Source organism: Elephantulus edwardii, unplaced genomic scaffold, assembly GCF_000299155.1.
Source record: "Elephantulus edwardii isolate Elephantulus edwardi_28Jun2011 unplaced genomic scaffold, EleEdw1.0 scaffold00071, whole genome shotgun sequence".
Taxonomy (NCBI): Eukaryota; Metazoa; Chordata; class Mammalia; order Macroscelidea; family Macroscelididae; genus Elephantulus; species Elephantulus edwardii.
This window is the reverse complement of record NW_006399821.1, coordinates 4,407,748-4,430,783: the sequence shown is the minus strand read 5'-3', so window position 1 is coordinate 4,430,783 and position 23,036 is coordinate 4,407,748. Positions and strand designations below refer to the sequence as shown.

Genomic DNA, 23,036 nt, shown 5'->3' with positions numbered 1-23,036 from the left:
AAGATTCTGCTGAAGATTATCCAAAAGTGATTGGAACAGCACATCAAGAGAGAACTGCCAGAAGTCCAGGCTGGGTTTAGAAGGGCTCGTGGTACTAGGGATATTGTAGCTAATGTTAGATGGATCTTGGCTGAAAGCAGGAGTACCAGACGAATGTCTATCTGTGTTTCATTCATTATGCAAAGACGTTTGACAGTAAGGATCACAACAAACTGTGGCTGACTCTGAGAAGAATGGGAATCCCAGAACACTTGGTCATGATAATGCAAAACCTATACTTGAACCAGGAGGCAGTCGTCAGAACAGAGCAAGGAAACACTTCATGGTTCAAAATTGGGAAGAGTGTATGCCAGGGATGTGTCCTATCTCCATACTTTTCAACCTATATGCAGAACAGATTATCCAGGACGCTGGGCTGTATGAGGAGAAGAGTAGCATCAGGATTGAAGAAAGACTTATCAACAATCTGCGTTATGCAGATCACAGAACCTTGCTTTCTGAAACTGAGGAGGCCCTGAGGTACTTGCTGCAGAAGGTCAAGGACTGCAGCCTTCAATATGGATTGAGGCTCAATATAAAGTAAACAAAGAGTCTTACCACTGGGCCAATTGGCATCAGCAGAATATATGGTGAAGAGACTGAGATTGTTAATGACTTTAGTTTGTTTGGCTCCACAGTCAACACTCTTGGCACCAGCAGCTAGGAACTTAAAAGACTTATTGCAATGGGGACCTCTCCAAAGTACTGAAGAGCAATGATGTCATTCTAGAGACTAAGATGTGCCCAATACAGGCACATCTTTGCTATCACCTGCTGTGCATCAGAGAATTGGACAATGCCTAGGGATGATAGAACGAGCTGTAGTGTTGGAGAAGAGTATTGAATATATCATGGACTACTAAGAAAACAAGCAGGTTTAACCTAGAGAGGGTTAAACCAGGCTGCTCCTTGGAGGTAAGGATTCTGAAGCTTCGTCTGACATACTTTAGACATGTTGCAAGGAGGGACCTATCCTTGGAGAAGGACGTCATGCTTCGGAAGGTGGAGGGACAGCGCGGGGGAGGAAGACCATCTATGAGGTGGATTGGATTGATTCAGTGACTGGGGTAATTGGGTAGGTGTGTCAGAGACAGTGAGATTGGCACAGGATAGAGTAGGGTTTAGGGCTATTGTGCATATGGTTGCTATGATTCGCAGGTGATTCGACGGCACATAATAACAACAACAAACAACAACAACAACCTGAAGATGTAGCATCTTATCAAAACATCTCTGAAGAAAGAGACATGGCAGTCATTGTGATTAAACTACTCTTACAGAAACACAAAAAGTTTCTTCACATAGTTACAGAAAACATTACAGACTTTATAAAGTAATTTTTAAAAGTTTTGACACATAAAACAAAACTTGCAGCCTGTATATTAAAGCAGTGTTCACACGAGGCTTTCACAGTGGGCCTACTGTACTGTGTCTGGAGAGACTTGGCATTTGTCTAAGAACAAGTCAATAACAGGAAGGCAATCATAAATGCCCTGGTTTCCTGCTAATCCAGCCCCCTCAGCTGCTGACTTTAACAGGGCAGGGGCACACAGGCTGCAGTCACAGCTGGCGGTAGAGTCTGACAGGGAAGGCTGTATTATTTTTAAATGTAGAATTGTTTTTCATAGATTTCTTTTCTTACATATTCTTTTCTAATTTTGCCATCATTATTCATTTCAAAATTGAATAAATGTTCTCAAAGTGACAGGAAAGACTACATTGGAATCAATAAATGTAACCCCCTCAAGCTCCCAATGGCCTCAAATAACTCTAGCTACATAAGCATCAGCCTATTCTTAATTGTACAAGCTTTCAAAGATGAGGAAAAGTAATTTATGTTGGCAACTTGATTAACAGGCTTTCTATGAACATATATTCCTATAAAGTCATCAAGTATGAACTATTCAAGATACACCATGAAAAGTTCTTAGAAACATTTCAAATGAGAATATAGTAGAATGCTGCTAGCAAAGTGGGGTGCACAGCCCCATTCAGGTGTCTGTGTTACTTAGATTGACTTGCTGCAGAACTTGTCAAGTGTCAAAGCCAGCAACTGCTTCTCTAGGGATTGTGCACATAGGCTGTGGAACCTCTTTTGTTTTCCCTTCTGTTTCGTTCTCTTCACAACAGTACAGTATCAAGGGCACACTTCCTACTTACTAAAGGAAGAGGATTTCAGATCTGAAGTTGGATGTGTTACTGACATAAACTACAACAAACTTGGTACACTGCTAAAGTCATCAGTTTCTTCTGGTCCTTCACTTCCTGTACCAGGACCATGGCTGATCTCTCTCCTCTTGGGCTGTGGTATAATATGATAGCTCACTTTCCCCCTTTTTCACCATCTAACTCCATTCCCATATATAAAACCAGTTTCCTTCCACACCCTAAGGGCACAAAGAGAATGAAGAAACTAGTTGAACAAATTTGCATTGAATGCAATCAGGGTAGGGATGGAATTCTGAACCTCTGTCCTGAGTTAACATTTACGTTACCTGGGATGGATAGCTTTTATTTCTTTTTTTTTCTTTTTATAATAATTTTAATGAACATTTACAGAGAATTTGGATTTCCATTCATTCATTGCTGCACTTCTCTACCTGCCCAGCCCTCTCCCCCCGCCCCGCCCCCCAGTTCGCTCCTCTCTTTCAAAAGTAAAAGAAAGACTCCCTCCCTGGTACACAATCAGCTTTTATTTCTGGATCAACAGCCTTCAGGGAATGCGGCACCTTCTATATATCTTGGTTTGTTTCCTCAAGCTTACCTCATCATTCAAAATTGCTGTTGAAACATCTATATACCAGGTGGTAGGAACAAGGAAAATGAAGGCAAAAGGCACCCATCTCTCAACTCCCTTAAAGAAAATAGCCTTTGCAAAAGTCCACTGAGAACTTTCCACTGAGAACTTACTTTTCTATCCATTGACTGGGAATCACATTCTCCAATTCATTCTTATAGTTACAAGGAACTGCACAAGAAATTGGTAAAAGCTGTCTTTTAAATAAGCACATAATAACTCCTTGTTGTTTTCATGCCAGATCTTCAGTGATGTTATCGCTCTCATTTCTTTTTTCTTTTTAAAGTTTTTGTGATTTGTATGAAAGTTTACAGAATACATTGGTTTTCCATTTAATATTTCAAATGTGTTTTGATTCATGACATTGATTACAGTCTCCACAATTATAAACATTCTTATGTAGTGCCTGTTTCCATTTATCCTTCTTTCTTATCCCTTTCTGCCTTCTAGACTTTAAACCTCTTTTGATCTCATGTGCTTGATTGTTCTAAGGAATGTATCCTTCCTTGGAGTTATAACTTTATGTTATTGTTGTTAAGTCGCATTGAGTTAGAACCAACTCTCAGCTGACCCTCCAGCAGGTTTTCAGAGACTTCTTCCTGCTGTGGGGCAGCAAGTGGATTCGAACCACTTGCCATTAGGTTGGCAGCATAACTCTTACCATGCCAAAATTGAGCTAAGGTGATGAATTCTGTTCCAGGCTTGAGGGCCATAGACTTGAGGGTTTCCGCCAATCTCTATAAGACCTATTAGAATTACTCTCTGGCCTTTTTTTTTTTTTAAGAAAAAATTATAATGTTGTGTTTTATTCTAGTGTCCCTTCTTCCCCTCGATCCAGGACCACCTACTGTGATACGTTTAACAGTGGTCAACAGTTGTAGCTGAGCACATTTAGTTCTTTTGGGTCATGGATACTGGAGTTTATCTGGTTCTTCGGACTAATTGTTTCCATGAGTTTAATTTGCTTCACTCTTTTATGGTTCTGATAGGGAGAGACTGAAGTTCACAGCTTGTAAGACTCCTATAAGTGTATAACACAGTTGAATCAGAACTCTGTCTTTGTGGACTCGGTTATACTGTTAGTTGTAGTTATGAGCTGTTGAGTTGGAACTGACTCATAGCTGACCTTCTGGCAGGTTTTCTAGAGGCTATAAATTGTACACTTGGAGCATCTGTTGGATTTGAACAGCTTTCCTTTGGATTGGCAATGTAAATCCTTACTACTAGTTGGCCTTAATAGCCTCCTCCATTATGATCTTAAATCTAGTGATTCATTGCCTCAAGATGTTTGTTGTGGCTAAGAAGTTTCTGTAAATGTGCCCCTTTTATATTATCCTATATTTTTGGATCTCATTCTAGTATATATAAGTACACATGTAGAAATATCTTCTGTTAAACCTCCATATATTGATGGGCATAGAGCCACATATCTGTACATTCCTGTTAAAATTGTTATTAATTTCTCTTTGTACAATATAAAGCTGTAAGTTTCCTCTCAGTACTTCTTCAACTGTATCCTACAAATTCATTTCATTAAAATATTTTTAAAAATTCTCTTGTGTTCTTCAATCTATGGTTATTTAGAAATGTACTGTTTAGTATTCAAATGTTTAAAAATTTTTTCCAAGTAACTTATTTTTAAAGAATTGATTGTTACTTTATTCCTTTTTGATAAGAGAATACATTTTGGCTTTAGTAATTTTCAATTTCTTTAGACTTGTTTTATAGTGTCTTGTAAGGAGCCCTGGCTCTTTAGGTGGTGCCTATGTCCACTAGTCATTCCATGGAAGAAGTCTCCACTCATGAAGATTTACAGCCTCTGAAGACCCTACTGCAATGGTGGTTTGTCCTATTATGATGAATGTATCATCTGCACTTGAAAATGACTAGTATCTGCTGCTGTGGGTGAAAGGTTTACAATTGTCAGTTCAGTTGTTTGATGGTATTTGAGTTTTCTCTTCCTTTTTCTATTAAATAATCAGAAAAGATTTACAAGTATTATTGTGTATCTATTTCTTTTTTAAATGAAAATTTATTGAACTTAATGTATATCACAACTCTGCTCCAACAGAGTATGAAGATTATCAAACAACATCACTAATATGTAAGCAAAATCCTGCTGAAGATTATAAAATAAAAAAAATAAAATAAAATGACTGTAACAGTACACCGACAGAGAACTACCAGAAATAAAAGTTGGGTTTAAAAGAGGCCGTGGCATTAGAGACATCATAGACAATGTCAGATGGATCTTGGCTAAGAACAGAGAATATCAGCAGAACATCTATCTGTGTTTCATTGACTCTGCTTGCATTTGAGTGTGTGTATCACAACAAAGTGTGACTAACTTTCGGAATTCCAGATACCTTTTTCTGCTCATGCAAAACCTATACTTGGAACAGTAAGCACTTTTCAGAACAGAAGAAGGAAAACACTGAATGGTTCAAAATAGGGAAAGAAGTAGATCATGGGTTTATATTGTCTCCATACCTTTTCAATTTATATGCAGAACAGATCATTTGGAAAGCTAGATTTAGTGGAGAGGAGTGTGGCATCAGACTTGAAGAAAGACTTATCAACAACCTACATTTTGCAGATGACACAGCTTGATGGCCGAAAATGAGAGCCTGAAGTGTTTGCTGAAGAGTGTCAAGGCCAGTAGTTTGCCATATGGATTGAAGTTTAATAGCAATAAAACAAAGATTTTTACCACTGGGCCAATTGTTAGCATCATGTGGATGGAGAGGAGACTGAGCTTGTTAACTGAGATTGCTTGGTTCCACATCAACACTCTTGGCACTAGCAGTTAGGAAATCAAAAGTCAAATGGCATTAAGAAAATTTTCTGTCAGGGGCCTCTCCAGACTGCTAAAGAGCAATAATGTCATTCTGGAGTTCAGGTGTGCCTGATCCAGACCATAGTCTTCACAATTACTTGCTGCACATCAGAGAGCTGGACAAAATGTAAGGATGACAGAAGAAGAATCAATGCCTTTGCATAGTAGTGTTGGAGAAGAGTTTTGAACATTCCATGAACTGCAAAGAGAAAAACAGATGTGTCCTGGAAAGGGTGAAATCAAGTTACTCCTTAGAGGCGACGATTTTGTTGCTCCTTTTCATATTTTGGACATGTCACCATGAAGGGCCAGTCCTTGGAGAAGGACATCATACTTGGAAGGGTGGAGGAACAGGGCAAGAGATGAAGACAATGGATGAGATGGACTTACACAGTAGCTAGCTGATGTTAGGTATATTGGAGACAGTGAGACTGGGTCACGATAGGGTAGAGTTCAGAGTTATTATGCATAGTGTTGCTGTGTGTTGCAGGTGACTCAATGGTACATGACAACAATAACAAGTAGACATACACTGTTTAAGAAAGTTTATGCCTTTTGAAAAACTTCCCTCTCTGTCATTTTGGAGTGGCTATCTTTATTTTTGGTATTATTCCTTTATTTTAAATATTTTTCCTCCTGCAAGGAGACACTGCGTAGTTCAAAATTGGGAAGGGTGTACACCAGGGATGTGTCCTGTCTCCATACCTTTTCAATCTATATACAGAATAGATCATCCAGGCTGCTGGGCTGTACGAGGAGGAATGTGGCATCAGGTTTGGAGGAATATTCATAAACAACCTGTATTATGCAGATGACACAACTCTGCTTGCTGGAACTGAGGATCCTTCTCATCCAGGGCCTTCTCTTATGTGCTGACCCTTCACCCTTCCAAGCATGATGTCTTTCTTTAAGGACTGGACACTCCTAGTGACATATCCAAAGTATGAGTCAGAGCTTCAAAATCCTTGCCTCAAGAAGCAAACTGGTTTCACCTTTTCCATGACAGACCCATGTGTTCTCTTGTCATGGTATGTTGAATACTCTTCTCCAGAATAACTCAACGGCATCAATTCTTCTTCAGTCATCTTTATTCACACTGGAGGGTCAGCTACGAGTTGTTCTTACTACAACCTTATTCACACTGGAGGTTCAGTTTTGAGTTGGTTCTGAATCTCTGCATGCCCCTAGGCCTGATCCCCTGCTCTCCTAGTAAGTAAAAATTGGATAGCCATACCATGACAGGTGAATCAAATCTACTAGCTGGTCCTAGATGGACAGTCTTCTCCCTTTCATCTTACAGCCTCTAAAAACACACTGAATGTTCAGCTTAGAGTTAGATCTAACTCCACAGCAGTGAATTTTTCTACTTGAGATTTTATTAGCAGGAATGTTGTTATTATGTGCCATCGAGTTGCCTGCGACTCATAGTGACCCAATATACAGCAGCTCCTAAGCCTGCCCTGTCTTGAGCCTGTCTCACAGACTCCAATACACCTTCACCTATTGCCCCAGTTATTATATCAATCCAACTTGTTTGGGGTCTTCCTCTCCTGTGCTGTCCCTTCACCCTTCCGAGCATGATATCCTTCTCCAAAGATCAGTTCCTTCTGGCCACATGCCCAAAGTATGTGAAATGGAGCTTCAAAATCCTAGCCTCCAAGGAGAAACTTGGTTTTACATGGTCTATGGTATGTTCAAGACTTTTCTCCAGCACCACATCTCAAAGGCATTGATTCTTCTTCTCTCATCCTTAGTCATTGTTCAGATATCTGATGTATAGCAAGTAATTGTGAAGACCATGGCCTGGATCAGGTGCACCTTAGTCTCTCTAGATTGGCATTGTTGCTTCTCAGTATGCTGGAAAAGCCCCTGATTTCAGAGTTACCTAATGTAATTTGTCTTTTGATTCCCTAACTGCTGGTCCCAAGAATTTTGATTGTGGAACCGACCAAGCTTTGACTATTAACAACCTTAAGCACTTCTCTGTCCATTATGATGCTGCCATTTGGCCCAATGATGAGAATCTTTGTCTTCTTGATGTTAAGCTTCAATACATGTTGAAGACTACAGTCCTTGGCCATCTGTAACAAGTGCTTCAGGTCCTCCTCAGTTTCAACAAGCAAGGTTGTGTCATCGTTATAATCAGTTGTTGATGAGTATTCCTCCAATCCTGATGTCACATTTATTCTCAGGAAGCCCAGCCTCCTGAATGATCTGTTCTGCATATAGATTGAAAAGGTATGGAGACAGAACACATTCCTGATGCACTCCTTTCCTGAAAGAGTATGAACAGTATCGTACAATATCACTCATTCCATACACAAAATCCTGCTGAAGACTATCCAGAAATGACTGGAACAGTACATTGACAGAGAACTACCACAAATACAAGCTGGGTTTAGAAGAGGCCTTGGAACTAGAGAAATTGTTGCCCATGTCAGATGGATCTTGGCAGAAAGCAAGGAGTACCATGGGAGTATCTATCTTTGTTTCATTGACTATGTGAAGGCATTTGACTATGTGAATCACAACAAATTGTAGTTAACCTTGAGGAGAATGGGAATCCCAGAACACTTGATTGTGCTTATGTGAAACCTGTATTTTGACCAGGAGGCAGTCCTCAGAAGAGCAGGGAAACACTGCATGGTTCAGAAGCAGGAATGCTAGCTATTTGAAAAATAGGTTACTGATTTAGAAGTAAAAACTAAACCATCTGAGTGATGAAAAAGTTTTCTTACCTGAACACTTTAAAGCAAAGGCTTACTTTTCTCCTGGAACGAACTTTTTAGTGGTGCCTACATCCATTCTTTCCTCAAGTCCATGTAGTCATCAGAGGGACCCTGTTATTTGTATTTGTTATTTATGTCATCTTCTTACTGTGAACATTATTTTTGGAAGGTTTTTGTAATTAATAGAACACTAGTTGGTCCTAGTACTAGTGACTATCTGAGGTTGTGTGATAGGAAAGAACCTTTGAGGAGGTGTTACAGGAACTAAAAATGGAGAGAAGGTACTAGTAGTCTGCTAGAGGTAGAGGTACTTCATGCACCAGAGAGAGATTGCCAAGGTTCTGAAGAGGTGATGTTTTAGAAGCACAAAGAAGGGCTGAATGTGGCTAGAGTATAGTTAGGGGAAGGGACAGTGAGCGGGATGCGAGCAACAAGAAAGGGACAGTAAGTGAGATGGGAGGAGAAAGAGGAGTGAAACCATGTAAGGGCAGAAAAGTGTGGGTTGGTTTGTATTGAGTTTTTCAGGTTTAAATTTCATTCTAGTGGAATAGCATGATCTGTTTATGTTGTATGAAGACCACTTACCACTCCTAAGTTTAGTCAGAGAGTTAATTTGGATTTCTGTTGTTAAGGTCAAGGAGCACAGGTGCTGTAATGGTTAAATTGGTGACTGCTAACAGAAGGATCACTGGCTGGAACCCACCAGGGCTCCAAGGGAGAAAGATGTGGCAGTGCACTTCTACAAAGATTGCTTCCAAGACAGCACTGGAAGTCCCCTGCGACAGTCCCACCCTATTCTAGGAGGTCACTAAAAATCAGAGCAGATTTAATAACAACAGATTGAGTTGTTAAAATCTAATTCAGAGATTTTAGTGTAATATTTAATTTTTTATTACTATCCATAAAATTAGGGTTTTTCATTAAGTGAGTTTTAGAAAACTTTCCGTTCTAGAGTAAACAATGCCATGTATTGTACACTGGAAATTAAAAACATTAGGTAAAATGAAACTATTTGTTATAATGGCCATAAAGGAAGAAACCATATTAGATTCTGTGTCCTTTACATGAAATAAGAAGAAGTATTTCAGAGTAGAGAAATAAAAAATAGTTAGGAGATTATACTTTAAGCATAAGAATAGTATAATTTTCTTTAGGGTTGTTGTTGTTATGTGCCATCAAGTTGCCTGCAACTCAGTGAAAAATGCTTGATTTCAAGATTGTCATAGGTGAAGCGAAACCATTTTGAAGCCTGATTTCCTGGTTTAACAAGTAGTCCCTTTTTCTATATCTTTTTCATTCTAATCAGGAGTGGCTTCATTGAACCTCATTGACTACTGCTATTTTACTGATTTAAGTTTTATTATCCATTGTAACCTGGACCATATGAAATGTAAACTATTTTCCTTTTTCTTGAACTTAACAAGAGCATGATGTGGTAAAGAAGTTATAACAGTTCAAATATATTTCATTTTGACCTGATCAATCGTAATTTCTGATTTTGTAAAACATATCACTCTTCTATTTTCCTTTATTTCTCAACTCCTTCACTTTGTATTGTTTCCAATTCAGTGAACTTTGGAGCAGTATGTAACTTTGGACCTTCTAGTTACGGATTTCTTAGCAGACTTTCAAATTTTGGAAAAGGAAAAGAAAAAGAATGAAAATTATGTCATTGAAGAGGAAACAATGTATCTTGATGTAAATGAAGATCTCAAATTATGTGTAGTTAAATCTCAAAATCTGTCTCCATATTCAGTCTGTGTTTCATTCAACAAATATTTTTCCTGATAATAAACAGGCTCTAATGACACAAGGCATCCTTTTCTTTGATAAACCCATCTTTCCTTTGGAATAACATACATTTACATATGTATAGGTTATTCTGGTGTCCCAGTGGGTAAAGAGCTGCATTGCTAACCTAAGCATAGTGATTATACTCTACCATATGCTCTGCAAGAGGAAGATGAACAAGCTCTTCTCATTTTACTTAAAACCTTTAAACTCCTACTGGAGAGTGAGCTATGAATTGGTTCTGACTTGGTGGCAATGACTTGAGTTGATATAGGTATAGGAATCACTGGCTAGTGAGAATGGTTAATGTACTTGGCTGCTAACTCAAAGGTTGGAGGCGTGAATCCACCCCGTAGGTGATTTAGACAAAAGGCCTGGTGGTTGACTTCCTAAGTGTTTACCATTGAAAACCTTGTGGAGGCTGCATGCTGGCGTACATGCTCACCATGAGTGGGAGCTGACTTGACGGCAGCTGGTTCATGCACATGCATGTATACGTATGCACATACATGTGCAAGTGTGATGTTGCTCTGTACTTATCAACTGTCTCATCTGACATTGTATTTATGATAATAAAAAGGCCCAAATTAGATTTCATTGTACATTAATGACAGCAGTAACATAAGCTGGGTCTTAGACAAGAGGAACACTAACTGTGTGGGTTAAGACTTTGTATAAGCTTGGTTAGACCATGATTTTCAGTTATTTGACAGTTACATAATGATGTAGTTAGCATCAATTAGCATCTATTTTGTGACTGAATGTGGTAACCCTCAATTTTTGCATAACCTTGGTTTTTGCATAATGATTCGGTCTTTGAAGCTTAGCCTCTTATGTAAAAAGTGGGTATATACACTTGTATATATACATAGAATGCATGCATATAGATTATGTACCCAGATTTCTCAGCATGTTCAGGAAAAACTAAGCCTTTAGCTCTTCTGGTACTTGCTGTATTACTACTTGGCTTACAGTGGCTGTTTAGTACAGTGAATATATAAACCTTAACCCACCTGCTGTGGTCCATATAAATCTTATCAGCTGTTCACTGTGAGCTTGTGGGGTCAAGTGCATTATTTTCATCTTATAAATGAGGACAGGAATGATGAGAGAAGTCAGTTTGTACTACATCTTTTCTCCATGCTGAATGGCAGAGTAGAGATTTGAACCAGGTCTCTGACTCCGAGCTTCCTATATCCCTATGATACCTGTGTTGCTTTTTAATTATTTCTGAAAAATGAATACAAGAAAGGCACTGAAGTCTGCCTGTGACTTTGTAGGGGACTGGCTACTCTAGGAGAAAGGAGGAGGAGGAGGAGGAGGAAAAGGAGGAGGAGGAGGAAGAGGAGGAGGAGGAGAAGGAGGAAGAGGAGAAGGAGGCAGCAGCTGCTGCTCCTGCTGCTTACAGCTCTTATCTATAATATGTCTGTGCCAAGCTTCTCTCAGAGTGCAGTTTAGTTTATGGTAGGCCCTCAAATGAAAATATTTGGAAATGAAACCACATTGTCTTGTTAGAACATGTCCAGGAAGTGGGAAATATTATTATTTCTGCAAAGGAAAAGGTCAAGCTTGAATCTCCCTTTCTGGTTTGCTCCCAAGAACCCGCAAAGTTGGCCTTCTCTGTTTGTGGTGTTTCCCAGGGAAGGCAAACTGCTGGTCCAGGCAGTCTTTTACAGGAAACAGAGTCGTTTTTACAGACCTGGCCATTGACATAAGCAGGTTTAGCAACTGACTCAGACCACACAGGGAGCTGGAAGAACAGCTGGCACAAAAGGTGCTCTCCTTCAGCTGAAAGATCTCTCCTTAAAACTTCTCACCTCCTTAGATCGAGACTGGCCCTTCAGGTGCAGTTCTCACTCTGTGAGCTGACTAACACTATCCTCCAGGGCTTTTGTGCAGGACTTAAATCACTTGATGAGTCAGGACGTTGGAACAATTTGAGGTGAAGGCGGAGAAACCCTGGCACTCTGTCTAACACGCCTTCCCATAAAATAAATAATGGGGTGTGGCAATCATAATGTGTGTGTGTGTGTGTATGTTTGCTAATGGCATTGCTTTCATAATGAGTTTTAATTGGTTCTTCACTGAAGAGATTACTAAAACTCATGGTAAGAAAGCTGTCTTTCCTAGAAGAAAGGTGGGCACAGAAGTTCATCAATCTGATCTGCTTCATCTAGAAAATCTAGGCTTAAGTTGTCACTGCCTTTTTGTTTTCTTTTTCAGATACTCATTTGGAATCATGTTTTTTACAGTCATATAATTCATATAGTCATTACTCTTATAATTTTTATGGCAATTGTGCCATTAATGCAATCTAGCTGCTCTTTCTCTCTTTCTCCCACATCACCATTGAGTTGGAACCAACTCATAGCTAACCTTCCAGGAGGTTTTTGAAGGCTGTAAATTGCACAAGAAGAGATTTGCCTGTGTGTTTTTCATGGAGCAGTGGGTGAATTTGAACCACCAGAGAGGAACAGCTTTTGGGTTAGCAGCACAGTTTTCATTGGACAAGGGTTTTTATTAATTTTTAAGATGCTTTGGACATGCAATATTTTGCTTTTTTTAAAAAAAACTAATAATATTTTAAGATTGTCTTTGGGATTTCATTTGGTGTGGCTCAATTTATTGTCAGGCACCAAGTTATGAAAATGGACATCTAACAGTTTTCCTTTTGTTGACAGAGTGTTTTTCTTGTATAACCACTTAATATAGTTTTTAATCATTGTATCCGAGCACCTAATACTATGTTGTAGACAGTTGAGATACTATCCTATTACGTTATATTTGGTTCATCCTGAACCACTCAAGAGGTAAATAAATCACTGGAAAACCTGTTGTGAAATCTATAGTATCTTTAGATTTGTTTTGGACCTAGTGCTTAATGTAGGAGTCAATACTGTTGAAAACCAGATGGTGCTGAAAAAACTGGACTTCTACCTGCAGAAAGCTCAAATAGGATTCATACACACATCTCAAACTATACACAAAAATCAATTCAAGGTGGATCAGAGACCTGGGAGGAAATCCCAAAACTGTAAAGTTCTTCAGAGACAAATTGAGATCAAGCTTAGAAGGCCTAGATTGTCAAATACTGCCAGAAATGCTCAGTTTGGAGAGGATAAAATTGATGAAAGAGACTCTTCTAAAGATTAAATCCCCATGCACATCAAAAACTTTTTCCCAGTAGAGTGGAAAGAAAACCTTACTGGGGAAAAAACATTTGGCAATACCATTTCAAACAAGGGTCTCATATCAAAAGTTTACAGAATCCTACAGGGTTTCCACAAGAAAAAGACTGATAATGCAATTACCAAATGGGCAAAAGACAGGAAAGAATTTTCACAGAGGAAGATATTTGAATGGCAAAAAGACACATGAAGAAATGCTCCAGATCACCAGCAATAAGAGAGATGCAAATAAAAACCACAATGAGATACCATCTCACTGCAGTAGCAGTGACAAAGTTTAACAGGATAGCAAGTAATAAATGTTGGAGAGGATGTGGAGGGATAGGAACTCTTATATACTATTGGTGGGATTGTAAAATGGTACAACTGCTCTGGAAGTCAGTTTTGTGTTTCCTCAAAAAGCTGAACATAGAAATTCCATATGACCGAGCTATTCCACTGGAATATACCCTGAGAGAATGAGGCACGAATAGAGCCTCGTACACCAATGTTCATAGCAGTGTTATTTACCATTGCAAGAACATGGAAACAGCCAAAGTCCAACCACAGTAGAACGGATTCAGAACCTATGATATACTCACATAATGGAATACCATGTAGCATGCAGGAGCAATGATTTTTCAAATTACTACCTAGACTTGGGAAAGACTGGAAAGCATTATGGAAGTGAACTAACTCAGTCCTCTAAGGACAAATACTGTATAAGACCATTATTGCAGAACATGGGTGAGGATCCAATGTGGGGAGGTAGGAACAGAGGGTGAGGATGGGTGAAGGGGTAATATACATTTTGATGGATGAAGAAGCAGGTATAAGAAATGAGGAAGATCCAATGTGAAAAATAATGACTACAAACTTTGTAAGTAAACCAGTATAAAATAAAAATATACTGTTAAGAAACATAAACACAAATATAGAGTGCTAGGAAGGTAGATTTTTCACTAATGATAAAAGACCAAATGATGTAAAAGATATCATCCAGGAAAAGTGCAGAAGGTCGTTAAAAAACAGAAGAGGAAGGAAAGAACAAAATGGATAACAGAAGAGATTCTAAAAATTATATTAGAGCATCAAGAAGCCAAAAGGAAGGGGGGGGGGGGAAATGCAGAAATAAAAGATGACCAGAAGATTTCAAAGAGCAGTTCAAAATGACAAAATATTAGAATACACAGAGAGCTGGAACTGAAGGATAAAAAGGAAAGAACTCACTTGGCATTTCTCATGTTGAAAGAACTGAAAAAAAAAATCATGCTTTATTTTGCAATACTTTGAGATGCTATTATGGGCAAAATCTTAAATGATCCAGGAAGCATCAAAACAAGAAGGAAGTAATACATGCAGTCATTGTAAAAAGAATTGGTTGACACTGAAAAATTTCAGGAAGTAGCATATGAACAAGAGCACTATCTTTTGGGTGAGTATAAATTCAGCTTGGTATTGGCACCAAAAGTAAACCAGAGCCTGGAATCCAAGCCAAGGAAGTGTGCACAGCAGGTTATTTGCCAGTGCAGTGAGAAAAATAGCCAGCAGGGGGCTCACTATAGAAAAAGCATCCAAATTTTTTAAAAATTTTGTTTTTTTAATTGATTTCCTTATAAAGTTTGTATACATTTGTTTCAATTCTTAACATTGTGTGTCATACAATCATTCTCATGCATTATGCTTCATAAAATTAATCACCATTGGACCTTGCCCATCATTACCCTGTCTTTTCACCCAGATACTTCCATTTGCTTCCCCCACTTCCTTCCACCCACCAAACAGTGCATCCCTGTGGTTTCACGCCTACTTATCCTCACCCCTCCGCTCCCCTGCCATTTACTTGAGTTCTTGTATATGTTTTACCAGCTATCCTTCTATTTTTACAATAGTCTTACTCACCATTTGTCCTTATGAGACTTGTGTTAGTTTACTCAGAATAATGCTCTCCAGCCTTTCCCAAGTTACCAACTATTTGTCCTTACTAATTCCTCTTGATTTTGCAGTCACTTTGTACCTCAAATAGACTAATGCAAACTGTTGCAAAAATTATTTACCATGCACTTTTAGAGTGTGAAAGCAATAGACTGATTAGTTTGATTGTGTCACGTACTCATATATGACATGAATATGCTATTTTGGGTATAAAAATTATACTTTTTTTAAAGTTGAATTTTCCCCAAATGTTATTCAGAATGTTATTTATTTTTATATATGTTGTTTGATGCTGTCACGTCAGTTTTGATTCATAGTGGCCCCCTTATACAGCAGTACAAAGCACTGCTTAATCCTGTGCCATCCTCAGGTATATTTGAGCATGTAGATGCAGCCACTGTATAGTTTCATATTATTAAAGGCCTGTTTGTTTTGTGGTTGTTTTGTGTGTGTGTGTGTGTGTGTGTGTGTGTGTGTGTGTGTGTATTAAACATAAAGAACAATGTCCATTTCCAAGGACTGTCTTTAATATTACATCCATAGTATGTGAAGCAGCTCTGGTGACCTAGTCTTGAGGAGTTGTGCTACCAACCCAAAGACACATGGTTTTAATCCACCAGCTATTCTGTGAAAGAATAATGGATAATCTACTCCCATCTGATTTACAGCCTGTGCAAACTTCTGGAAGATCAACTATTGAGTCAGTTCTTACTTGAAGATACATAACAACGACAAAATAAGTGAGATGACTTCTCACCACTCTTATTTCTAAGGAGCATACTAGTTATACATCTTATATATCACATTTGTTTCTTGTGGCGATCCATGGTATATTCAGTTGTTAATTTCCCATCTTTCTTCCAGGGAACAGCTGGTAGATTTGAACCATGTGCCTTTGGGATTGACTTTGGGATTCTCACCAGAGCTCCATTCAGTAGTTCTTGGTGAGGACAATGTCATAAATAAAGGAAATCAATTTTCCTTTGACCCTCCCTCCCTCCCTTCCTTCCTTCTCTTTCTTTTTTTAAATTTAATTTTTATTTTATATTGGTTTGCTTTCAAAATTTATATGCATTGTTTCACATTAGTCTTTTCACATTGTATTTCATACACTCATTACTATGCATTATATTTTGTAAAATTAATCACCATTGTACTATGACTATCAATCATTACTTTGTCTTGTCTTGTCAGTTTCCTACTGGATCTTTCCTATTTCCTTTACCCCCTCCCTCCACCCACTAAATTGTGCAACCCTGTAATTTTGCCCCTACTCATTTTCACCTTTCTGCTACCACTCTTTCCTCCCTTGGGTACCCATAAATGCTTTACAGTAATAGTACTATGCAGTAGTTGTCTTTATGAGATTGAGTTAGTTTATCACCATAATGATCTTGAGTCCATCCCAAGTTATGTAGTATTTTTCAAAATTATTATTCCTGAGTGCTGCATAATATTGCATTATGTGATTATACCTCAATTTCTCAATCCATTCAGTTGTAGTTCAACTTTGGGACTGTTTCCACGTTCCTGTGATAATGAATAAAGCTATTATGTAGATTGGTGTACAAATCTCCATTTATGTCTCAGTTCTAATTTCCTTTTTTTTTTTTTTTTACTTTTTTAAAAAAAAAACTTTTAATGAAAGTTTACCGACTTAGGGTTTCCTGTCATTCACTGTTGCACTTTTCTCCCTATCCACCCCCACCCCTCCAATTAAGAAAAACTCTTTCATTGTTATGCAATCCATCCCCTAACCCCCCCAAGTCCACTCCACTGTGCAGCCTTTACTCTGAACTTCTGTAATGACAAGAATACCTATTCATATGTCCCTTTTAAACACTTCTCTCCCTCATCTGTTTCAATGCAGTACACATCATTCCTCCCCTCCTTTTCTGTCTTCCCTCAACCCTGATGTCAGTCCCATTCTTGAATATATGCTCTCTCATTCTTCATTATGCCTGGTAAGTTTCCCTCTAGTAATTCTTCCACCACATTTTCAGTGCCTTCACTTGCTTCTTCCTGTTCTGAGATTCCAATGATGCATGTTATTTCTCTTGATGGTGTCCCACATTATTCTTAGGTTTTCTTCTTTTTCCTTTCATTTTGTGTCTGCTTTTTGCTCTATCTTCTGTGGTTCTATCACTGGTTCTGTGTTCCATGTCAGCTCTGCTCATGTGTCCCTCCATCATGTTGACAGCCACTGAAACCTTGGACCTCATATTTTTTATCATGGTGTCTTGTTTTTCCAGTGCTGCTAACACCTTGTTTGTTTAATCTACATTCTGGATTGATTTTTTTGCCTCTTCCTGGTTTTTGCTTGTAGTATCCTGTAATTCTTCAAGTTTGTTGTTCATCCATTGCAAATATTCAATCACTGTTCTTTTAAATTCTGTGTTAGCAAGTTCCATCAGACTTTCTGGCTACAGGAAATCCATTGATACTGTGTCATCCTCTGGGGGAGACATCTTGCTTTGCTCTTGTGTATTGTGTGGGATAGCTTGCTTTCTTGGAGACCTTGATTTGTTCTTTATCTGAAGACAATACTGTAGAGATCAGTTGGGCAGCTACCCGACTTGTGTGTTTCTCTGAGCTTCTGACTCCAGAGAAATGTCAGTTCAGAGCCTGTGAGAGCAGCCTCTTGTAGGTAAGACAGGTCAAGGTGCTCTGGATTAAAGTCAGGTTGATTGACCAGATGCGTAGGCACTGGTGTGAAGCCAAATGGGGTGGGTCAGGCACAGGAGTGGGGAAATCACAAGGGCGGGTCAACCGCTTGTGGGACTTCGGCTGTCCGGGTGTGCTCATGACTGGGGTCCCTGCTCAGATTCCAGCTGTCCATCTCCCACCCAGCGGTTCTCACTCAGCAGTCTCTGCCCAGTGGCATTTACACAGGTGCCCTTGTACAGCAGCCCCTGCCCAGGCAGGGTCCTGGGTTCAATGGGACCGGAGAAGTCAAAGTCAAATTCCCACCAACTCACTTGCCTCTGGCTGCTCTGCAGTGTCCACAAAAGTTTAGACAAATTACTACTCCCACTCCTTCCTGGGCAGTCGTGTGGTCCAAGAGGGCTCGACCAAATTCCTACCAGTGGGCTCGACCTTGGGTGCTCTCCCAGGCAGTCCGTGGTGTCCTATTGACCTTCCCAGTTGTGGGGGCACAGAAAAATTCAGTCCAATTCCAACATACCCACGGGGTCTTACTGGGGCTTAATAAAACTCAGCCAGTATCCACCAACCTGTCTCCTGCCAGATGGGTCCCATAGCAGCTCACTGGTGTCTTCCGTTATGGCCAAGTACACATGGCTTTGTCTTCTCGTAGCTCCAATAAAGGTTCTGAGTCAAAATCCTACTGTCCACGTCGCTGCATGTTAGTTGGTCTCTGTGCAGCGGGTGAAGGACTCTCTAGTGTCCCTGGGGCGTAGCCGTAGGACAGGGTTGGCGATCAGTACACAGATGTCAAGCTGCCAAGTCACCCATCCTCAGTACCTCAGAACCGGCCCTCAGAACCGGATCCGCGGCTGTGCGCCTGGCCCCACGGCTTCAGTTCTGATTTCTTTGGGGTATATTCCTAGTAGTGGTAGCTGGGTCATACAGAGTTTCTATGTTCAGCTTTTTGAAGAAATGCCAAATTGTCTTCCAGAGTGATTGTATGATTTATAGTCTCACTAACAGTGTATGAGAGTTTTTCTCTCTCCACCACCCCTCCAACATTATTCCTCACCACCCTGCTAAATTTTGCCATTGTTATTTGGGTAAGATTGTATCTCATGGCTTTGCTTTGCGTCCTTCTTATTGCCAGTGATTTTGAGCATTTTTTTCATGTATTTGTTGGCCATCTGAATGCCTTTCTCTGTGGATTTACAAGATTGTTCACTTCGTAATTGGGTTATCAATCTTTGTCTTCTAAGGGCCAAGTAATATTCTGTAAACTATTGTTATGAGACCATTGTCTGAGATAGTATTGCCAAATGTTTTTCCTAGTCAGTAAGTGTTCTTTTCACCCTGTTGGAAAAAATGTTTGATGAGCACAGATATTGAATCTTTAGAAGGTCCCATTCATCAATTTTATCCTCTCCAGATTGTGTATTTCTGGCTATCTGTGTCAGCCTCTTTATAGCATAAGTTAGGCCTTCTAAGATTGATCTCAGTTTGTCTCTTATGAACTTTACAGTTTGGGGTTTTGCTCCTAGTTCTCTGATACACTTTAAGTTGATTTTTGTATATTGTATGAGATGTGATTCCTGTTTCAGCTTTTTGCAGGTAGCAGTCTAGTTTTGCCAGCACCATTTCTTGAAAAGATTGTCATTTACCTATTTGATATATTCTATTTCCATGTTGAGTATCAGTTGACCATAGATAGCTGGGTCTATTTCTTGGTTCTCTGTTATGTTCCATTGGTCTATGTCCCTGTCATTGTACCTATACCATACTGTTTTGGTTATTCCCAGTGTGTAATAGGTTTTGAGGTCAGGGAGTGCTATACCTCACACTTAAATTTTGTTTTTCAGAAACAAATTATTTACTTTGCTTATTTGGAATCTCTTTCCTTTCCAAATAAACTTGACAATTTCCCTTTTGATCTCCTTGAAAAATGAATTTGGTATCTGTATCGGGATCATGCTGAACATGTAGATTGTTTTTGGTAGGATTGTATTTTCATGATATTGAGTCTTGCTTTCCATGAACAGAGAACATTTTTGCATTTATTTAGGTCTTTTATTGTTTCTTACAGAAATTTGTTGCATTTTGTTTGGTTTTTTTTATTTTGGGTTTTTTTTTTTTTATTTTTGGTACAGATCATTTGTGTCTCTAGTTACGTTAACTCCCAAATATCTCAATTTGTGGTTGGCAATTATAAACTGCTTTCTTGATTTCCTTCTCTGAGTTCTCTTTGTTTCTGTAGAGGAATCCCACTGACTTTTGCATATTAATCTTGTGTCCTTGCCACCCTACTAAATTGGTCAACTAGCTCTAACAGTTTTTTGTTGAGTCATTGGAGTTTTGCTATGTATACTCTCATGTCATCTTCTTAGAGTGACAGTTTAATGTTTAGGTGTTTCTTATGTGTTGCTTAGCTTTTACACACATATCAGGCAATTGGAAATATGGCGAGGCTCAGACTCACCTTAGTTCTCATGTTGACCTATTTGATTTTGAATACTTTACAAGTAATCTGTTGAAGCAGAACTGCTTCTTGTAATACCTCTTTTGATTTATTTTTTTAGCATTTTATTTATTTATTTGTTTGTTTGTTTGTTGTGTATAGTCAAATCAGATCCAACTGGTACAAGAGAAAGTTAACCCTCCTCCAGTGGAGCATCTGGTGAATTTGAACTGTGTGTCTGTGTCTGTGTCTGTGTCTGATTCCTTCCTTCCTTCCTTCTTCCTTTCTTCCTTCCTTCCCTCCCTCTCTTTTTAATTTTATACTGATTTATTTACAAAGTTTGAATACACTGTTTTTCACAAAATCCTTTGATTTCTCTACTGATGTTTCCATGGGCATAGGTTGTACATCCAAGTACAATGGAAAAATTTACTAACCACTGGGCCAATTGGCAGCTTCATGATAGACATAGAAGAGACTTAGATTGTTAACAACAGCACCTTGCTTGACTCTTCATCAACACTCTAGGAGCTAGTAGTCAGGAAATCAAAGACAAATTGAATTGGGAAAGTTGGCTGTCAGGGACCTATGTAGAGTTTTGAACAGCAACTACATCAGTCTGGAGACTAAGGTGCACTTGATACAGACCATAGTCTTTGTAGTTACTTGCTATGCGTTATAGAGCTAGACAGTGATTAAGGGTGATGGAAGAAGAATTGATTGATGCATTTGAGTTGTGGTGTTGGAGAAAAATGTTGAACATAGCATGGACTGCCCAGAGAACAAACAGGTCATTCCTGGAGAGAGTGAAACCAAGCTGCTTCTTGGAGGCAAGGATTTTGAAGCTCCATCTTACATATTTTGGGCTCATGGCAAGGAGGACCCAGTCCCTTGGACAAGAACATCATATTTGAAAGGATGGAGGGACAGTGCTGGTAAGGAAGACCCAGGATGAGATGGATTGACTCAGTGACTGGAGAAATGGAATTAGGTCTGTTGGAGATGATGAGATTGATTCAGGATAGGGCAAAGTTCAGAGCTGTCGTACATATGGTCACTAGGAGTCACAGTTTATTCAATGGCATAAAACAATAACATAACAACATTATGATGTTACTTATTGGTCCAATTTTAAGAATTTGGAGATTATTGAACTATAACATTAATATTAAAAAAATCTTGCTCAAGATTATGAAAAATGTCTGGAGCATTCTATCAAGAGAGAACTGTTGGAAATTCAAGCTGGATTTAGAAGAGACTATAGCATGAAGGATATAGTGCTAATGTCAGATGAATGCTGGGAAAAAAGCAGAGGATACCAGAAGGATGTCTCTCTATGCTTTATTTACTATGCAAAGGCATTTGACTGTGAGGATCACAACAAATTATGGCTAACTTCAACATTGTGGTATCGTTGGTGTTGTTTTTATGTGGATTGATAGTTGACTCTCTAATGGGTGTTCAGAGGCCATAAATCACACTTTAACATTGTTATTGTTGTTGTTAAGTGCCGTTGAGTTATAGACGACTCACAGTGACCCTATGAATGAAAGACCTGAACACTTGCGTAACTTTCAGCATTTCTCCAACTTCATAGAGTTTCCAGAGGCAAACCATTTTGGAAGTGGATGCCACCCCTGCTTCTGAGCCTGTTTTAATTGGGGAACTCCACCAAATACTGTCCACCATGGGTAACCATTATTGCATTTGACACATCAGTGTCACAGTGTTTAGTGTCATGGCACCCAAGAGTTAACCTCTGTACAGCAAATGGACAGACCAGAGATATACCACTTGAAAGAATGGTCAAAAATAATTCAAACCAGGCCAGGAATAGTAGTAAAAAAATTAAAAGACTAATTGCAGTGATATGTTGCCAAGGACGTCTAGAATGGGATTAGAGAGCAAAACTGTCATTTTGGAAACTCAAGTGTACCTGTCCGAAACCAGAGTCTTTTTATTTACCTCATATTTGTGTGGAAACTGGACAATAGGACGTTTGCAGAAACACTTATGCGTTAGAATTGTGGTAACAAAGAATACTGAATACACCATGAATACACCAGAGGGACATTAAAATCTGTCTTGAAAGAAGTGTGGCCAAAATGTCTCTCAGAAGCAAGGATGGACAGATTACAGGTCATATACTTTGATCATGCTAATAGAAGAGACAATGCGGAAAGAAGAAGGCCCTGGTTGTGGTGATGACCTGGTGGATGTGACAGTGCCTTGGGCCTTGCACTGCTGTGAGCATGATGCAGGAACAGAGTTCTCTTCTCTTTTGGATGTGGCATCACTGGATGGCACCGTGAAGGGACCCCACAACCACCACCTAGCACTTTTCTGGAGAAACTTGCTCCAGGAAATTCCTAGGGGTCAGTTCTGTTGTGCTCACCAGTGATCACGGATGAACACTGAGTGACACATAGCAACACACGCAATCCTGGTGTCCCCATTGGTGCCCCAGGAGCTCGGCCTGTCTCTCAGCCAGCCTTTTGGAGTTGCTGTTGTTGTTATGTGCCGTCGAGTCATCTGTGACTCCTAGCGACCCTATGTACAACAGCCCTAAACCCTGCTCTAGCCTGTGCCAATCGCATTGCCTCTGACACACCCATCCCGATTACCCCAGTCACTGAATCAA

The 23,036-nt window shown here is 39.3% G+C and overlaps 1 protein-coding gene across 1 annotated transcript in view; it reads left to right on the top strand.

Moving 5' to 3' along the window:
• Positions 1-23,036, top strand: part of GMDS (GDP-mannose 4,6-dehydratase) — an 844,904-nt gene that overhangs the window by 51,879 nt on the left and 769,989 nt on the right. The window lies entirely within an intron of this gene.